The 21661-nt window shown below is 37.2% G+C and overlaps 1 protein-coding gene across 5 annotated transcripts in view; it reads right to left on the bottom strand.

Moving 5' to 3' along the window:
* The window catches only part of GPR132 (G protein-coupled receptor 132), a 921399-nt gene extending 900881 nt beyond the window's left edge, over nucleotides 1-20518 (bottom strand). For 2 of the 5 annotated variants that reach the window (XM_044074364.1, XM_044074363.1), the window contains exon 1: nucleotides 20047-20518. The gene's annotated coding sequence lies outside the window, so the exon portion shown is untranslated. Of the gene's footprint in view, nucleotides 1-19203; nucleotides 19813-20046 lie in introns of those variants that run through there. The other 3 variants (XM_044074362.1, XM_044074361.1, XM_044074365.1) reach the window with 2 other exon arrangements.
* Nucleotides 20519-21661: the final 1143 nt, after the last annotated feature.

Here is a 21661-nt window from a genome sequence, read left to right on the forward strand (position 1 = left end):
CATATGCATCTTGGCAAAGATTATGTGATGAGAGATAATATCACTAGGGCAGAAAGGCAATGTATTGAACTCAAATCTAATAAAAGACAAAGGAGGAGCCGTTGTGGTCCAAGATTGGATCAAATATCAACAGGAAACATTTAACTAATTGTTTGACCATAGGTGCTGTCTCATTTAGGACCTACAAATAAATTTAAGGTGGAAATTGACAATTTTTTGGACAAGGCAGTTGAGGAAGGGATCATTTCTAAGGATATTGGATATCAACTGAAAGTGGACTGCCCCAAACAGCAATATCTCTATCTATTGGCGAAAATACACAAGGACCTCAACAACCCTCCAGGTAGACCTACAGTCTCTGGGAGGGGTTCACTTACTGAACTGAACCCCTCTCTAAATTTCTTACCGAACATTTAAAGCCATTGTTGTCACATATACGGGCTCGTATTCAGGATACAACCCAGTTTTTGAGTATTATATCAGATCTACAATTGGAGTCAGACTGCTTATTATGCACCCTTGATGTCACCTCCCTGTATACTAACATTCCCCACTGGGCGGGTCTGATTGCACTTGAATATTGGCTAAACAGAGTGGAGTTATACAGACCAGGTTTTAATACCTTCCTGGTCTGTTTAGCTGAACACGTTCTTGATAAAAACGTGTTCTATTTTCAACAGCATTGTGTGTGGCAGGTTCGGGGCACTGCTATTGGGGGCATTTTTTGCCCCCATTTATGCAGACCTGTTCATGGCATATTTAGAGGAGGAGCTTATTTATAATAGGTGTCACAACATTTACTTTGATGAAATTGACATTTGGAGGCATTATCTTGATGACTGTTGGCTAGTGTGGCGAGCTGATGTAGGCTATTTGGAGGAATTTGTGGAATATTTTTATCAAAATAAGTGGGGCATCAAATTTAAAGTTACGTGGAACAAATATGAGATAACATTTTTGGATGTCTTAGTGAAACGTACTCCTTTAGGTACTCTGGAGACTGAGGTAGACTGAGGTATTCCGCAAAGCCCCTCAGTACAAACCTTATTACATGCCTCCAGCTTCCACCCCTAACATGTCACAAGGAACATCCCCAAGTCTCAGTTTCTCAGGGTGAAGAGGATTTGTTCCAGAGCCTCCACTTATTATTATTTTAAACATGATCTTTCTGCCCGATTTTAAGGATAGGGGCTACAGGGTTGGTGACATTTGCAGGGCTAGCCAGTTTGCTCATTTTCAGGAGAGATCTGAATTACTACAACATAAACAACATTATACTGACAACAGGGATCATATTAGGCTGGTAACTACCTATGGTAAAAATACAAAATCTTTCATGAATATCATTTCCAGACATTGGAATATTTTGCAGGGTGAGGGTTCCCTTGTGGATTTTCTTGGTGAAAATTGTTCATTTTCCTTCTGGAAGTGTCAATCCTTGGGATCATTATTTAGTCATCATAAAAGATGGCAATGTCAGGATAAAGTCTTGGGTCAAAGAACCATCACAGGAGAAAAGCTGGTTGGATGTAGTCCATGTGGCCATTGCTCACATTGTTCAAGGGTATCCAAAACTACACGTTTTTCTAGTAAGAACACACCGATTGTATATGATTTGTCTTTTTTTGGTAATTGTAGCACCAATTGGGTGATCTAGTTGGCCTGTTGTTCATGCCAAGCTTTTTTTTATGTGGGGCAAACATCTAGGCCCCTTAGCATAAGAATTAGTGAGCATATGAGTGATATTAGGAATCACAAGCAATCCAGTGCATTATATAAACATATCCGTCAACACAAGACTGGGGTCTTTAGATTTACCATTATTGACTGTATTTTGAATTAATCAACAGATAAAGCAGGTCTACACATGAAATACTTAATTCTAAAGAAAAAAGTGGACTGTGAAGCTAGTGGGCCTTTTTCCACCTGGCCTTAATGAATACTTTTAAATAACCCTTTTAATTGGTGCATTAAGTGTATATTGGTTAATTAACGGTGCTATATATGGACTACATTGTTGGAGGGAAATGGCATTTATTATTATCTTTCTGTTCACTGAGGAAGGCTGACAAGCCGAAACCGGTCTATTTTGACTCTTTGTCCTATTTTGACTATTTGTCATGTGTATGTATATGTGTATTTTGTAAATACACGATTTTCAATACAGGATTTGTGCTGGTTCTTTGGTTTGTTTGACTTGTCACTTTTTGGGTCGATGCAATAGCTGTACTTGCGAGTTGTTTTTTGCTTAAAAGGAAATTCACCCCAGGGATCACGTCAGTCGCCCTGCTAGACAGGGGTCCAGGAAGTAAATAGTGTGGGAGAAATAGCCAGGGAATTGTTATGGCTAAGCTTGTACAGGCCCTAGGGCCGATAGCCTAGTACCAACCTATGACTGCTTTAAAAGGTGTACAACACAATTAGTTATCTACCTTGGAAAGCAGTTATGACGGGTTCCCAAGCTGCAGCACTGGACAACTGGATTATCTTTTTGCCAATTTCCAAGTAAAATCACTGCATTACAATGGGTCAAGAGTTCACAGTCTGCATTTACTTCTAGCATTATCTAATTTCATTTTTAAACTCCCAGACATGAAATGCATTCCACACACTTTCCAATTTTAATCCCACAGCATTAAGACAAACATGAGGCCTACAGTTTCTCACTGATCCAAGTCCAAAGATACTGAATGTGCTGCCTGCAAAAGTAATTATTCCTACTCCTGACTTGTATGCCAGTTTAAGGATTTCCTTGTATTGTTGATGTCTCTCCTGCCTGTGCTACATCATCTTACTTCCAAGATGCACGTCGTCTTTTACAAGAAGTTACTTTTCTTCCATGTCCAGTGCATTTCATTAGAGCAGAATTTCTGCATGCCTTTCTCTACTACTTGATAAAATTATTTCATAATTAAGCTGCCTGCGAGCTCTTAATATGCGCATCTTTCCAAAGACCCAGACTGACCTCAATGTACACTAAGTCTCCGATGGTTAGTGAGCAATAACCGGGTGTGTAATGCTTTAAGTAATTTCATTTGCTTTCTTGTTAATCTGTGTTAATGCTAATAACTATTTACAAGTTAATATTATAGTTACTGTATCTCTTCCTGGAAGTAATCTACAGGATCTCCTCAACAAGGCAATAATGCTATTCACTATTGGTCCAGCCAAACACCAGATTTATACAACGATAAATGAAAATACACACTGAATGTGACAGAAAATAATCAAATTCAGACCACAGCTTGTTGAATAAACACTTTATTTACAAAGCAGTGTACATTTTGTAATAACTTCCACATTACAAAGCAGTGTACATTTTGTAATAACTTCCAGATTTGTGATCATATAATCAGCATGTGAAATTTACCAGATGCTGCTCCTGTTGTAAACAGTGAAGTGTCCGTTTTCTGTATTGTTAAGGCCTTAAAGGCTTTTAAAAGCACTGGTGGTATTTTTTATCCAGTTTTCTAAGCATATAAAAATTAAAATGCTACTAAAATATTTAAACTTCTTCAATCAGTTAAAGTGGAATCTCTCCCCGCATCCCCATGGGAAAGCACAAATGCTGACATAAAATGCCTTAGGATGCCTTATAAGACATTATTTGTAGTTCAGAAGCAAGAATACCTCAGTCTGCTATACAGTAGACTGGAACTCCAGACAAAAGAAAGGGAAAGTGTAAATTTGGAGTGGAAAGCAGATGTCCTCTGATAATATTCTTAACTGTTCCTACACACTCCGGCTTCTCTCTCACAGGTCATTCTCCATTATCATAAGTTAACTTAACTTAAAGTACTGTATTAGAGGGATGGCATTAACTCCCATCAGTACCCTAAGTTTGCATGTTAGTGCTCTAATGTAACCCATCAACCTTATATAAACAGATAACTTAATGCTTATCATGGAGTCTCTTGCCAGTCTTAATGCTCACCTCACCAGTCTGTTAGCATGAATTATACTGAAGTGTAGGAAATGCCTCACATTTACTGACAACCCTTTACTCTTAGATGTTTCTAATTCAGTGTGTGAGAGATGCAATTATGCACTCAGATAGAAGGCCCATCCCTTTGGTACGGTGTGTGTTCTGTGCCCTTTAGTCATGTGTAGTGGGACTGTTACAGAAAGGATCTTTAGTAACATAATGCGTAGGGATAAGGTTAGCACAGGTGTAAGATGGTGCAGGGGATGGCAAAATTGTTTCAGTGCATTACATTGCTTGGCACTGTGCAGTTCCTGAAGTGTAGAATGTTTGCCCAGCAGCTTCTGTACTGGAAAATCATACATCCCTGTAATTTAACTCTATCCCATGTGTCTTACTGTGTGAACACTGCGCATGTACTTGGATGCACACACCCATACATTCATGTAATTTAACTCTATCCCATGTGTCTTACTGTATGAACACTGCATGTGTACTTGGATGCACACACTCGTATATCCCTGTAATTTGACTCTATGACATGTGTCTCACTGTGTGAACACTGTTATGTGTAGTTTGGATGCACATACCCATACATTCCTGTAATTTAACTCTATGCTATGTGTATTACTGTGTGAACACTGCATTAGTACTTGGATGCACACACCCATACATCCCTGTAATTTAACTCTATCCTATGTGCCTGTGTGAACACTGCACATGTACTTGGATGCATACACTCATTCATCCCTGTAATGTGACTCTATGTCATGTGTCTTACTGTGTGAACACTGCATGTGTACTTGGATGCACACACCCATACATCCCTGTAATTAACGCTATCCCGTGTGTCTTACTGTGTGAACACCGCACGTGTACTTGGATGCACACACCCATACACATTTTTAAGAGGAAGACTGTTTCTCTGCCTTTTCTACTCAGTGGTTGCAGGTAGCAAGTCAGCTGTCATCAGTATCCCTCCTTTACTTCACTTGCTCCATGCTCTCTGGAAAACACCTACTAGGTTGCTCTTCAGGCATCCACCAACCTATTCCACTTGTTCAAAACTCTTTCTAGGATTATCTTTAAGGTTTGTTATCTCGGAGTGTAGGTGATAGCTCTGTGATGACCCACCACTGGATGAGTAATCAAGGAGCCTCAGTCCTCACCACTGACAACACTGGGGGACATATACTATGAGGATGAGAAGTACACACACAGTATTTTCAGATGCAGCTCTCTGCATCAAGTGCAATTTCCCTTAAGAGTACACAGAGACCACAGTCAATCCAAGTCTGGTTTCTCTCTCCTTTTCCAGATCCCCAATAAGACTCCCCCACTGACAAAGCTGTAGAGTTGAGATCTCAGCTGATTGGCCAAGCCAAGACCTCCAGCACCCTCTCTGTCCAACCGGTGCTTCATATCCCTGCCCAATTACCTGATACACATAATCTTTGAGGTTTAATTTACATACATACACACACATCTGGGAAAGGCTGGCCCATGTTTACTAGCTATGCCCCCTTTGCCCAGATTATAAAGGTTGTTATCACTGCCACCAGCCAACTCCTTATCAGCTACTTTAAGGCCGGGTCTCCAAACGTACTATGTAATATTAATACAAATGGTACTTTGACCAACAGCAAGGCTATCAGGAGTGGCCCACACAGTGTCACCAAATAAATATGCAAGTACATTCAAAACTTAAATATCTCTAGGCAGATCTGCCACAATGAAAGGTTTAAATATAATTTAATAATAAACAACAAGAACGTACTCCGTATATAGTCACAGTAATGGAGTTCACATCCACAAGAAATATTTAAAACAGCACTACAGGACAGTCTCAAATAAATAAAGAAAAACATCTAAACTAAGCTTTACTACATTCCTGACTATATCTAAGATAGTTACTATACCTTAGAAACTTACTTACAGAGCAAGGCAGATGTGTGGTGAATGGTTCCTGTCAGGTCCAATAATGCAGAATGCTCCGTTTCACTAACATACTCAAATTAATATCTCAAAAATTTTTATTTAAACTCAGATGTAATTCAAAATCCTGATTTTTATGATCATGTTATGGAGCTATGGATCATGACTATGCTAACTCTAATCTACAAACTGGATAATGAGGCACATTACACAAGAGTTTCTTTCATCACAAAATAATGCAACAAAATATTTTAATATTTAAACAAATAGCATTTTACCAAATAATTAAACAGAAAAAAATCAAGCAATGTGGTGCATTTAAATTTGAAATTATACTTAACTCCAATTTCAAGACAGAAAAACATACATCAACAATACTGATAATAAGCAAGCACATTTCAGACATATGGAGAACATCTCACATGTAAAAGTCAGAATTCATTATTCCCAATTACATAATCTATAGAAAAGACAATACAAACAAAAAAAGCAGGTGACATTCTCATTAGGTCAAGAATACACTTTCTTCTACCCTTTTCCACTGCCAACATAACAATACTCCTAACCTCAAAACGCTCATCCTCACTATCACACATACAAACAAGAAACAGCTACACTTTGCACACAATCACTTACCACAGTAATCATCCGCCATATTTCCACAAATTGTTACCTTAAGAACTGATCACATGATATGATCACATGAAACAATAATAATAATAATAATAATAATAATAAACCATTTCAATATTCCATGGGCATCTACTACCATAAAACAAGCTGGACCACAACACCCACTCACTAGGATTTTCACAGCTTATAACTCAACACTAATGATTTAAATTCAAGCAGCACTTTTGACTGGATCCTAAGGACCTATATAACTTCCAACACAGTGATATTCTAGCATTGTCAGTGACCAGAGCCCATTCTTCACAACAAAAAAACAAATCAGCTCTCACAAAAAACTTATCACCATGAGAAACTGGAACTAGCTACTAATACTCAAAATTAACCAAAAACTATCCTCCATCAACTAGAGCATTCTCAACCAAACTCGAACAATTGCTGAAGCCATCAAAAATCTAAAGAACTACATCCTCAGCCAATTAGAAATGTATGCCCCAGAAAGAATCATCACAGTAAAAAGCTCTTCCCTACCCTAAAAACCTCAGCCCTACTCTGAATAGACAAGGTCAAATAAAACCATATAAAAAAAACTTTGCAACACCTCCTTGAAAATCTTCAAAATCCTAGGAAGCCAGAAGTCACACATACAATAAAATAAAAAGAACCTGGAAACAAATGTCAAAAACAACCAAGAGGGTCTAAGTGAAGATTTTATCTGAGTCTGCAAAACAAAACAAACATCCCAACCAAATTCTTGAATAACGTCAATAAACTCATGGACAAGGTGACAGTGACTGATGTCAACCCACTTGACCTACACAGCAACCAAGACACTGCCAATATTTGTACCCTTCACTTTAATTTAATTAAAAAACTCTCTCAAGCAACAGCAACATCCACTTCTAGGAAAGCACTCAGCAGCTTATGTAATACTGTTCCTCAAATGTATTTCACATATGTAACAAAATCCATAATAAACTGCACAACAACATGAAAGGACATTTCTTATTAATGTGGATGGCATGATAATTGAGGGTGAGCAAATATTCTACCAGCCTAACCTATCCACTAGCCTTGAGCCACAAAAAGAAACATTACAAATTCATCCCACTCAATTATCAAGCCACCCACATTCATAAGAAGAAATTCTACCAGCCTAACCTATCCACTAGCCTTGATAATAAAATCACTGCCACCAAAAGAAACATTACAAATTCATCCCACTTTTCAAAGGTGTTGATAAACAAAAGACAAACTACTTGCTAATATTCATAATCATCCCCCTTGTAAGAGGGTAATGGACTACTCAGCAAATCTAACAAATTCCACATCACACAATCTGACACCAGGTCACAACACTCAAACAGCTGTAATAGACAGGATAAATCATACTTTCACACAGCTAGACAGTGGACTAAACATCACAGCTCTTTTCTTAGATTTCTCAAAAGCATTTGATACAGCAGATCAGACTACTCTACTATAAGGACTTGCAATAAGATGTTCTCAGACAGTATTACACCATATTAAAGCCTGGTTTGTAGACAGAATTCAAACTGTAGCATGGCAAACTGGTCTATCCAACAACTTTAACTTAAATATTCAAGTACACCAAGGCTCCATCCTTGGAGCACTCAATGTCTCCCCTCCATCAATGACAGGCACCTTCACACAAGAGCGCTCACACTCCTACAACATGCATATAACTTCATCATAACATGCAGTGATATAAACAGATGCAAAATTCTACTGACAGTAAGAACCTGTTTAAAGGACTGCAAACTAACCCTAAATGAAAGAAAAAAATAAACTCACAATTTTCAGCCTAACCAAAAAAGAAAAAAAAAACAAACTACCTTCAGAAAAACATTATACATAAATAAAACAGACATTGAGAATGTAAAACACTACAATATTTCACCCTCAAATTAGATTACAAATATTCTCACAACAGACTTGCAACATCGTAAAAGATACAAGTAAGATTATAGGTACTAACTTAATCATCTGACACTAGACAAACAGTAGCAAGCACTCTACTTATGCAAAAACGCTTGTATGGATACAATTCTTTTGGCCAAACTAATAGACCTGTTCAAATACAACTGCAGTCATATGCTGTCTCAAACAATTTCTGCTCAATCACTAACAGCCATACCTCCTACATTATAAACAAACAGTGGATGTCTTATGAAAATAGACTAAAATTTAATTCAATCCTTTTCATACACAAACTAATTTACAATATCTAATGCAGAATCTTAAACACACTACCACAGTGGCACTCTGCAGCTAGAATCCTCAGATTAAACATAAAAAAATGACTAAACGTTAATAACCCTAGATCAAGGCATGGAGATAAGGCATCCCACATCTTTCTAACCAGACAGTGGAATTCACATTTACTACACTTAAGATTGCTAGAAAAAATATCATGCCTTTAAATAAAGGTACAAGTTCACAATCCAGTTCCAAATGCAGACATGCACAAAAACTCCTAGTTTTCAACAGGTAGCCGCTCCACTTCACATATTCTCCACTCATGCCAATATTACTTTCCTATGTTTGCCTGAGATACAGCTGCTAATCTCCCAAACTCTGCTTCTCCTAACTTCTATGTTCCACCATCACCCTTTACCACACCACACCTTTCCACCTACCTGTACTTCTCCTTTTTGCCCCTCTATTTTCTAATTGTGCTATCTGATCCTCAGACTAGCCTTAGTATGTTCCTTTCAATAGCCTTAAAACTTTCTCCATTTATTCTCAATATCACAGAAACAGCAAATTAGAAAAAAAAAACGGAAACATTATAAAAACATACCCATTACAAAGTTGTGTTTTTTTAATCTATAAATGTGTAGAATTTATGGTCGATTTGATAACAGTTTTGTAAAACATAATATTCCCAAGTCCTCTCTGAAAATTGCCATTGTGCCAGTAGGTCAAATAGTCAACAAAATGAAAACAAATGGCTTTCCAAGATGGCTGCACACTGATCAACAGCTTAATTTCAGCTCTCCCAGTGGGAAAACAGAAACTGTTTAGATAAAGGTCAGTAATTCTGCCTGTTTTAGTAAAATTAATTTACTGGCTAGTAAGTACACTGCCTGGATGTCAAAGAAGACACCTAGATAGCTTGAAAGAAAATCAACTAGAAAAGTTGGAGGCAAAACAGTGACAGAGACTGGGAAGAATTGTGCAACTATTCAGTAAAAAGCAGTTCAAGCTCCAGCTTTGCTAGAAGAGATGGCTTCCAGAAATATAGAGGGAATAATTGGTCATATGTGCTCAGAGCGGATTAAAATAAATGAAACATTGAAGGGGTGTATCAACTCAAATAACAAAAGGCTGGGGAAAATGGAAGAAGCTTTAAACCTGAAACTTTCTGCTGTACCACAGAAACTGGAAGGAACAGACTGTTTATTTTACGAAAGCACAAATATGTAATGGACTGGTATTATACAGCAGGATGTGTTAAATGAAAGGGCACTGTGTGTGTGTGTGTGTGTGTGTGTGTGTGTGTGTGTGTGTGTGTGTGTGTTTTATCCAAAACTAGACTTGAAAAAGCAGCATAGATATGCATTAGTAAGGATGCAATATAAAAGCATAAAAAAAGAGTTGATCCTGACAAAACTGTGGCAGAATGGCAAAGTAATAAATGTTGGAGGCAAGTAGAGTGTTTGTGGAAAACTATTATTCACTGTACACCAGGCAGAAGAGAAACAAATTTATCAGAACAATCAGAGAATGATGAGAGGTTGGTATGAATTTCAAACTACTGTTTGTAGTCGACGTCAAAATATTTTTCATGGAGGACAAAGTTAGTTTTTGATGCAGAACAGGTTAAGAGGCAATACAAAGGTTTGTCCAACAAGGGGTAAGTCAAACAGAAGCAGACTCTGTTCCTCAGCATTCTGATGGTAATGCTCAAAGAGACTTTGCCAGTGAAAGCTCTTCCAATGCTCCAAAGTAAAATTCTTGAGAGAGACAGAAAAAGGGATTGGAGTTGACTAGAAGAATTCAGAGTACCTTAGACTTGAACCGGAGTCTTTGTTTGGGAGATGGAGATGAATATGAAGACCAGCAACGCAGAAATTAATGAATACATGTGAGACTATAAAGCATCAATCACATTTGTGAAATATGGCTTTACAAGAAAGTGTTTGAGAAAGACTGGATTTTTGTTGACTTTGTTAAAACTTGTTGGGGGGAATCACAGGCCTATGACTCACTTCATGTCAGCAATGTTTGGAAGGACACTAAAAGGTAAAAAAGGGATAAAAGGGGAAAAATATGCAAAACGTTTTTTGCTCCTAACAATACTAGTATAAAACATTTTGTGATATAAACTGCATGTTTTATAGTAAACCATTTTCCATGATTTTTGTACATGATAAAGTATAAACAGGTGCTTTTTTTTCCTTTGCCGCTTTTAAGAAATGTAGGCATTACAATGTAAAAAGAGAAGGGCTGGACAAAGTATGCTTAAGTCAAAATGTTGTCATGGAAACAAGATGACTAAAGGTGAAGACAAGAAATTGAGAGGTCTCGACATTGTTTACAGAGAGAAACAAAAAAATAAAAAAGTACAAGGGCGAGCAGCTCAGTAAAAAATAAAGCTTGAAATTATTTGATGAGAGTAAAAGATTGAAGCTTTTCTGGTAGATAGATAGTTTAAAGCATTTACCGGAACAGTGTATAACTTAGTTGTATTTAAAGATAACTTTTAGCGGTGAGAAAATGTGCACTGGCTAATATTTTCTGAAAGCATACAAACTGTTTTTCAAAACTGGGAAGGGAAGAAAGATAATACAAGAAGAGACTGCAATTAGTATAAGTAAGAGCACAGGCTGTAACACGTCCTAGGGACTGAACATGATTTGCAGCAGTGATGATTTGTCTGGGTGACCTAGATAAAATAAATATTACAAAAGGGGTAGATTTCTGAAGAATTTTATTAAAATTATTGGTATGGAAGATGTGAATTCAGTAGTAGGAACTTGGACAGAATTTACATATTATTCCCCCAAGGTACAATAACTGGGATAGAATACACAGAAATATTTAACAGGAACATGTGCATTTTAATTGAAACCTTTGACACACATATAATAACTATTTAAGATAATACGCCAATAACAACCAAGATACAAATGCAAGTAATGAAGCAAAAATGACCCGCTGGTGCTTCCCCATCTACCTGTTAAAAAGAGAGGAATTTAAGGAACGAGTAGTACAAACTATTCAAGAGTTATTAAGGGAAATTATTTCTTCAGAAGTTATAGCTAGTGAATGGGATAAAATGAAAGTAGAGTTGAAAAATACAATAGAAATAATATACTTACTGACATCTGTTTACCAGGAAAGTCCACTGGGCTGAACAGAGGCCATTTTCAGTGGAGGCCTGGGGAGAAAAGCTCCAATGCACAAATACAACAAGGTAATCACAGTACAGAGTGACTACAACAAGGCAGTTACAATATTTACAAGAATCACTACAATACTAACATTGGCAATAAAATTATACAACTTGCTACACTACCAGAATTTAGGAATAAAATTAAACAAAGGACAATAAATGTGGAAATTTAAATGATGTAAAAAAATCAGCAAGTTCAAAGAATAATAAAACATCAGAAAGATAAAGCAAGGTCCAGTTTTAGATGCAGCTATTGATTCTAGATCTGATATTAAGTATGGTGCAGAGATGAGAAAGTAGAATGATTAGGGTAGAAAGAAGTTACATGACATTAAAGGTTAGTATGCTTAAAGTGAAGTATAAAAGATTTAGTAATGTTTGCTAGGGCATCAAGGATTCTTTGAATGGAGGAAAAGTTTGGCTTAGATAGTTAGATAGCTAAGAAGAGCAATAGTGTGTCTGAGTTTGGGTGGGTAGTGTGTCTGAGTTTGGGTGGGGGGGGTTAAGTGATAGCACTAGACAAGACGGAGCAGCTGCAGATCCAGTTGGAGAAAAGGTGTTTGTGGAGGGCAGTTTTGAATTTGATGGGATGTTGTTCAGAGCAGAAAAAGGATGAGAGATTATTCCAAAGTCTGGCAATAGTCCAGGAGTATAGGAGTTTACCTGCTGGTAGGTTAGGTTTGTGGACTTGTTAATAGATTTTAATTTTCTGAGCGTAATGACCTAGTGGTGGAGTAAGGGGAAAATAAGGAGCTGAGTGCAGCGCAGTCTTGTGGTTTGTAAATTAGTCTGTGAGAGGTAGTTAGCTGAGGGTGTAAGTAAGTAATGTGGGAATTCGAGCCACTGGAGAATTCTTAAGGCTATACAGTGATGGGTTGAATGACGACAGTAAAAAGCAAATTTGGCAATTTTGTTGTAGCAAGATTCTAATTTTAGTTTTAAAGAGGACTCCACATTAGTTAGTTAGGGAGCACTATAGGTCAGAGAGGAAAGTAGATAGGAGAGTGCTACGGCTTGTTTAGCTGAGGAGGAGAGGAATTTATTATGCCTGCAGAGGAGGCCAAGTTAAGTGAGATAATGTTAAAGTCTTGTATACTGATAGAGGTAAAAGAAAAAAATGTTTAAGAAGTAACAAGAATTACTTAGAAGGTCTGACAAAGGTTGAAGTATTGCAGAATAAGGGAAATCTCACAAAACAAAAAGTGGTGCAACTGCAGACTTATAAAGAGAAAATAAGGCAATGTGTGGATAATATGCACGAGTTTAGAAAGACTGCAGTTAAGCAACTGTTTTTGATAATAACTGCAGTGAACAAAACTCTTAGCACAACAATGCAGGCAAAAGAAAGTAGAAAGGGTTGTTGCCAAAGTTAAGGAGCCTACAACAAGAAAAATAAACCAGAAATCCTGTAGATGTATTAAGAGATATTTCTGAAATGTTATGAAAATTTGTATAAAGTAGAAATAAAAAAGCACAAATTGAAATGTTTATGGAAGATTTAATTATGCCAAAATTAGAGGTTAATGATGCTGAACCATTAATATTTAAGATAGGAGGAGATGAGACACAGTCAAGGTAGGAGGAAGTGAGGTAAAAACTGTGACATGTAATCTGCAAGAAACTTTCCAGGAAAAAGTGGTACTCCTGTGGAAGTTTGGAAGTTAGGACAAAAAAAATGATAAAGCTCTGGAAGGTTTCGTTTATCAGTATTTCAAAAGAAGAGGAAGTACCAACATCCTGGAAGAAGGCTGTCAGGGCTGTAATACTTAAAGATGGTAAAAACCCATCAGACCCAGCTTTACATAGGCCTATTTCAAATTTAAACCATGATTACAAAGTGCTTATATATATATATATATAATAGCTAAAACAATGGCAAAGGTGTTTCCACAATTGCAAGATATTGATCAATTTGGTTTTGTGGAGGGGGCAAACATTTGACAATATTAACAGAACAATGATGATCCAGAGGAAAATAGAAAGTAAGAAAATAACATTGTTGTTGGTTGGTCTTGATGTGGAGAAAACATTCAGAGTATGCTCTGAATTTATGAGTAGGGCAATGGAAACATTTCCCTTCCATGATACAGTAACAAGGTTAATTGGGAAGATATATAAGGGATCAAAGTGAAGAATTCAAGTGTGAGGGTTCCTCTTTGATAAGTTGTGTCTGAAGAGAGGAAAAAGGCAGGGGTGTCCTCTTTCTACTTTATTTGCATTATATTTAGAGCTATTGACAATGAAAATAAGGGCCTCAGAAATTCAAGGATATAATTGGTATAGTAATCAAGAAAAGTTACCTTGATTTGCAGGTGTTATTATTTTTGTACCCTATACAACCAGAAAAGGACATCTCAGTGTTGTGGAATATTCCAGATCCTTAAGGAGTGTAACAACAGCCATATAGATTATATTCATAAAGTCGCAGAAAGTATTTTAAGAACCAAGCCAACATGAAAACGGAGAAAGGAGATTCTGTCAGTAAAGATGACAAACTAGGGATACAGAGAATAGGCAACTGGAGAAAACTGACAAAAGAACCAAGGTAAAGGGAGCAAATAACTAGAGAGAAAAAGGTACTAAAATGAGAAGAGACTAAGAAGACACAAGGACTACAGGCTAGAGACTGCCTTCCCCAGCAGAGATTAATATCAGAGTACAGGCAAAGAGAAAGGGATCAGAGAATCCTAAGTGGAAGACCTGCTCTGTGAAGAGATTTTGTTGAACCTAGAACAGATACTGCTATTATTAGTAGGGCATACAAAATACTGCACAATAAACTATAGGAATCAATCAGAGGAGGTTAGGAAAGCTTGGATAAGTAATTCACCAAGAAACAATGGAAGGATGTATGTATGGCCGACAAACATGAAAAGTCTGGAAGATTAGGATTTTTGCTTGGATGTGTTTGCATAGGTATTTTATACCCCAAGCAGACTCCAGAAGAATTTTTCCTCAAGTAAATGGCAAATGCTGGAGGTGTGTTAGGGGAAGAAAGAGGTAACTGGGAAAATATGTTTTTGGAGTGTAATGAGTTGGCAGATTCTAACAATTCCCTACAGAATACTCTGTCAGTAATAGTGGGCAAGCAAATGGGAATAAATAAGGAAATTATTTTTTTGAGCTGGGATACAGGATCTGAACTGCCTAGACATACCAAGGCTATGTTAAGTTTAATTCTGATGCCTCCCAAAAAAAAAAATTCCTAGCAAATGGAAATCAAAGTCTAAACCAAGTATATCTGAAGCAATGAATACTGTAACAGAGATAAAAAAACTGAAGTGGGATCTTTTAGAAATGGGTAGGAGAGAGTTACATATTAAAAAAACGGAAATTGTGGGAACAGTATGTGTAGAATAATGTTTTGAGGATGAGTGAGGTTTAAGGGAAGGCAGGAATTGAGCAATTCATGTCATGAGGGATATATAATTGTATAAAAAATGTATATGATGTATAATATTTATAACAGTGAACATGTTAACATGATTTTTTTTTCTTTTATATAATATGTGTTTTTCTATGCTTTAAATGATAATTCAATAAATATGCTAAAAATGTATTTAAAAAACACAAGGCTGCCCAGGTACTGAAGAACTAATATACCAATAACTAATAACTAATATTATATATATATATATATATATATATATATATATATATATATATATATATATATATATATATATATATATAATTGGGTGGTGCAGTGGTGCAGCGGTTAATGCTGTTGCCTCACAGCAAGATGTTCTCCGATGAGATTGATTCTCGGCTGGGGTGCCTTCTGTGAAGAGTTTGCATGTTCTCCCTGCGTTCGCATGGGTTTCCTCCGGGTACTCTGGTTTCCTCCCACATTCTAAAGACATGCTTCTGGAGCATTTCTCCTCGGGCCTCCGCTGAAAACAGGATCTGTGGAACCTAGTCGGACTTTCCCGGTCAACAAATGTTAAATAAATAAAATAAAAAAAATAAAAAACACAATGTACCACTCAGTAAGAGAAACGTGTGGTGAAAGACAATGGAAGCCAAACAATCTCTCCACAAATCCACTTTAATAAAACAAATACAAACAACAGTTTAAGCTCATCTGCTCTTCTTCCCTAAAAAGTGTCTTATGGGACTTCATCAGAGCAAACACCACTGTTAACCAATTCTTATATAAGTTGAGCCACTCAATTAATTAAATGAACACACCTATCATTAAAGAGATATACCATCTTAAAAGTAACCAATGCATTTTGTTAAGTGAGTATGGCTGGTATAAAAGCATGTTAAAAAAATTTAAACAAACTAAAGCATCATGAAATATTTTTTCTAAACGGATTCATGCAGTATACAAAAGTGTTTTTTAAAGCATATTCCAAAACCATATAAATAATAAAAAGCCATAACCTTTTTTAAAAAGCTATAACTTATTTTTAAAAAAGTCATAACCTATTTTTAAAAAATCCATAACCTAACCTATTTTTAAAAAACAAACTCCACTGTATTAAACAAATTCACTATATTGAAAGCATCATCATTTAACAAACTGTTCAAATCTAGCTTTTAAATATATAGGGCTGTCATGACAACCTACACTATACTACCGTTGCACAGCTCTTTGTTTCAATACTGTTACCCGGATAGTTGGTGGCATCAATTGATGGAAGTCCTACACTGTCACCATGAAATGCCTATAAAAGCATGCTCTTTATGTCTAGATGTAAGAAAGCCTACATCAATCAACCATGGAGAGTTGTTAGTGAAAGCTTCAGGAAGTTAAATTGAAAATTCTGGTATATACTGTTGCTAAGACTGCCACAGACAGTCCTTATGAACTTGAATACAGTGCATTAGTGAAGCTAGCTTGGTCACTTTGCTACTAGAAGAAGCTAGCTAGCTTGGTCACTTTGCTCTGTCTCAATAGTAGAATACTTCCATCACCATAAACACAGTCACTTTTTCTGGAACAATATTACGAGCCCATTACTTCTGTTACAATGCCACCTCCCAGCAGACATGTTCTAGTCTTGCATTGCATTTCCCATTCTGAGAAATAGGACAATGCAGCATGGAAAATTGACACTCTGTAATTCCTATAAATGCTTTTGCTTGTTTAGAATATATGTGAAGGAGACAATATTTAAATCACCCTTAGCAGTAATACATAAAATTGTGGGAAGACCTTTTTAGTAACTTGACATTGCAAAGGGCACATGCCTATATCCTCAAGTCATGGTCATTAAAATGAGCCTGGCTATAAATAAAAAGAAATACTCAACTCATTTTTTTTTCCATCGATGTAAATGGACTATGTACTAACTTTTATTAGTTTTCAATCATTTCCTATACCAAGATCTGAATGTAGTTTGAAGAACATATATTTTTCTGTAGTTCTCAGAATTCTGGTGATACTGAAAATGTGCAAGTGCGCGTACATGTGTTTGTATGTTTTAATCATATTGCTTCTGTACTGTCCCCCCCCACCCCTGAGATCCCCAAACTATCAAAAAGTGCCATTGTGAATATGAACTAACCCGAGTAGATTACAGTCATTAAGTTTAACTTTGTTTTAGAAAGAAACATGATTCAACTTATTGTGAAAACTCTCTCTTTTAAAAAGAAAATTTTAAAAGGGAGAGCTAGGAATTTGCAAGTTGTTTTTCCCCTCTTCATTGAACACATATTGATTATTCTTCCTTCTGTCTGTCTTCTATATTCTAACTTCACTAAAGAGAAAAAGAAACCCAAAGACCAGAGACAGACTACTGGAACCAAAGATGAGACACTAAAATTATGTCATTTCCCTCAAGTACCACATAGGAGTAAGATGAGACCAAGATGAAAAAGTCTGACAAACTAAATGATGTGGCCTACCTCACAGGAGCTGGTGCACAAAGTAATCCCCCACACTGCAGCATATTACTTTCTTTATGTCAGCTTCTCCCCCTATCACACAGTGGTTGCTGAACAAAGATTACTAGCAGAGGAACACATTAATTTGAACACAAAAGCAGTGGACAAAGTGGTGCCTGCTGCAGGTTAAAATGGTATCACTGTGCAGTAGATGACTGTGAAAAGGCCTTTTCCCCCCTCCATGGATAATTGGACTTTGGTGCCTATGTACAGACAGACCTTGCCTCTGACTCAAAGCATGGCTCCAGAAAATGAATCCCATCTCCTAGGGCATTTCCCAGTTTCATAATGCAAATGTCTGAGGACAAGATGCAAAGCTTTCCTACTGCAGATGTATGGGGATTAGATGTATAGATGTAAGAAGCTGGACAACCTAAGAACTATTTTTTCTTACGGAGAAGACATCAAACACCCAGATATAGATTACATGCAGAACGTTTTCTAATGTTTGGAACGTTCAAGACTTTGTTTAGCCTTCCCCAAGAGCATCTAGGGTAGTCCATTTCTGTATTCCATTTGTGAACATGAAAACACATACATACATACATAGACACTTACACACACAAACGTGAGCAGAGATTGGCTCCATCCTGCTTCCTACAGGAGGGTTTCCTTTAAGTGTCTTGGCTCAAGGTTGCAACCATGTGCCCATTATGTCATGCTACTGCTACAAAGATCTGGCCATAAGGCAGATGTTCCACTACGGCTTTATCTCATTCATTTTACAATAACTGTACTAGTGATCGTTAATTAATTCATTCATTCCCTCCCACAAATGTACTTTTATGGTGAAGGGATTGTACCTTCTGCCGTCAGAAAAAGAATGAAAATGACAATATAAAAATAATCTAGATCTTTCTCAATTAACCCTTACAATAAAGATGTCATGTGATAAGTATTTATTTATATTTGTAAAGGAGAGTCTGATAATCAAGAACCACTGCTCAATTTATGGGATTGACCTGATGACATATTTCACTACTTAAAAGTAACAACCAGGTATGTCATGCACAGCTATCAAAGCCTTATTATGAATATTTGACAGAAAATAGGTACAATCAGTAGCAGAGAAGCCTCTGTGGGCAAGTTTAGGTACAAATCATCCTCTGTATGCTAAATCGTAATTAATTAATGATTTACATTGTTTTAGCCTACCAAACTCCGGTAAATAAGAAGCACATTCTAAGCATGACCCATCCTTCCGACATCAGGTTGGGAATAACACCCTATACATGTCAGCTAAGCCAAACCTGACAAACATCCCGGCAGAGAGCAACCGATAATAAGAGCTTGTGTGGGATAATACATTGCATGCAGTGCTTCCTGCAAAACTGCCTTCTTGAATAAAGCTTAAATGCACAACATTACAAGAAAATGTCAAACCCTTTAGCTACATTACCTGTAACAAATGCAAAATCCAGGGGTAACTGCCGGTAATATCAGTATGTCTGCTTAAAACGCACCACCGACTGCAGGTACCTGCCTCCGTATGCCAGTTCGAAAAAGCTGAAACCTTTCTGTTGTGATTTCAGTACCTTATCCACTAGGGTCAGTCATAAAACTCCAAGAAACCTATCCAATAAGCCCGGCACGCTTTGAGCCAAGTTAGAAGAGCGTTGCCATTTCCTTCACCTTGTTCAAGCAGAAGCAATCCGGCTCGTTTTACAACTTAGGGCTGCGCCTTAGCAAAGACGTGCATGGAGGAAGCTGTGCAAGGAGGCGGAAAGACTGACTTTTGTCTATTTCAGGAGTCATATGTGCGAATCCATTTGTACCGGTGCATGTGCGCATAGATATATGTATGTGTAAATATATATATAAAATTTGTATAACACTATAAACTCACAAGTGCGTCTGAGTCAACAAGGAACTGATGCAGCATTGTCTTGAACTGAAAAATAAAGAATGCAAAACTATTCTGAAATTTAAGTAAATTAATGAGACAACACATAAGGTATTTTACTCGACTTTCTGGCTGCTATTGTCCACGAGCTCTTTAACTGCCCCAACCCCCACCCCTTAGCTGCATAATCCGTCAAACCCACACCTAGATGGAGAAAATCACTTCTGTACGCCAGGTTGCTAGTAATGGGCTGCCGTAGCAATTTCAAATATAAAATGTTTTTTGTTTGTTTTTTACTAGGACAAATACAGATTGCAAATGCTGTAGCAAATCAGTATACTAAATTCTGATGAATACAGACGCAAATTAGGAGTAGTCTAAATAAATTAAGCCACGAACCATGGAAACGGTATGTTCTCTTTGTCTCCTCGGCATACAACGAATTTAACCCAACTCTGTTCAACGTGTGAAATGTGAAGCCTTTAGTTGTATCGCACCAATTTTCTGGTTCCCTGATCTTCCTCGCGGTAAATCAACAAATTTTGTTTGAAAAAAAAAAGGTGAGAAATACCAGCGGGCTGCTTTATGGAATGGTTTCACGCTAGAGGAGCAGGTACTCGAACCTATGCATCGAGTAAAGCCTCCGTTAACAGTTTTGTGTCTTGCTCTGTAAATACAGTTATTACAACACCGACTGAATGACTGTATTCGCTTTCCAGGCTACTGTTTCGGTTGCATCTTTATAAAAGTGAAATTGTGAAAATGGAATGCCCTGGTGTACAGTTTTACTATACAGTATTTGCATAGGTGGGGATATTTGAATTTCAGTTATGATAAACCAACAGTTTCGTTATTATTTTTGTTTGGAGTTCCATGTTATGGGAAGGAAAATCCGGCAGTTAGTGTACAGGGTGAAAGGTTTTTCGAGGTCAATGTAGTCTGTCAGCTAACAAGTCACCCGTTTCCCTCCCCACTGAGGCTTTACACCTGCCCGTGTACGCCCTATGAATTACCGTATTTTACATAAATGTTACAAACACACATGGGGATATGAATAAAACGTGCCCATTTTGGACTTTATGAAAAATTTAGAAAGTGGAACCAGACTTAGGGTTGCCACCTGCCCCTATATGCGAGGACAGTCCTGGGCAGTTGCGTCCAAAAAATGGCAAACGTCCTGCGATTTTAGTACAAAAATATTTTGTACGTTTTCTTTAATACTAACATAAAACATTTGTTTTGTTTTTAATCTGAAACATCTAAATGTTACAATAAATAGAATAAGCAACTCAAATGCTACAAAATAAGGTTTTATTTTGGCAAGAAAAAATCTGTCCTTTGCATTAGCTAAGGGTATGCTTTGTCCAGCAAAAGCTCATGTTTCTATCAAAAATGTCACACTTTCGGCATATGAAAAGGGTGGCATCCCTAAACTGGACTCGTCAGGGGCTAGGAAAATATGTACAGGAAAAAATGTACAGTGCCCAATGAATAGTGAAAAGAGCTAGAGAAACTGGGTCTTTATATTCCACAGCTCCTATCCCAATGTGATCTCTACCACTCACCCCATTTACTTCATTTTCTGTCAGTTTAAGAAAGAGATACCTGCAGTCAGGCTTATTGCAGTTGTGTTAGACCATGCCTCTAAAGCCAAGAGTGCTGAGGGCTACAGGGGTGGAATGCCAAAGGGGCACTTTGTTTTTTTAACCTGTCTACTACCTAGCAGAAACATATTCGTGCCACAAGATGTATATAGTGTAAATAAAGTACATTTGGAATGACTGCACATAAATTACATAGAAACATACAACTGAAAATAAAGTTGCACCTGCATGGTATGTGAACCAGTAGCCCTATATTCAAAGGTTAGAGAGAGAAAAGTGCATTAGTGCAGTAACACACTTCCTGTTGTTAACTAACAGAGAACAACCAGTGCACCAAAGAAGACTGCATACCTCTCAACCTGGAAGAGCAACAAATCTGGACAAAGTCATTAATAGTGAGAGTCAAAGGC

Source organism: Protopterus annectens, chromosome 6.part0, assembly GCF_019279795.1.
Source record: "Protopterus annectens isolate FY-2018-M chromosome 6.part0, PAN1.0, whole genome shotgun sequence".
NCBI lineage: Eukaryota > Metazoa > Chordata > Ceratodontiformes > Protopteridae > Protopterus > Protopterus annectens.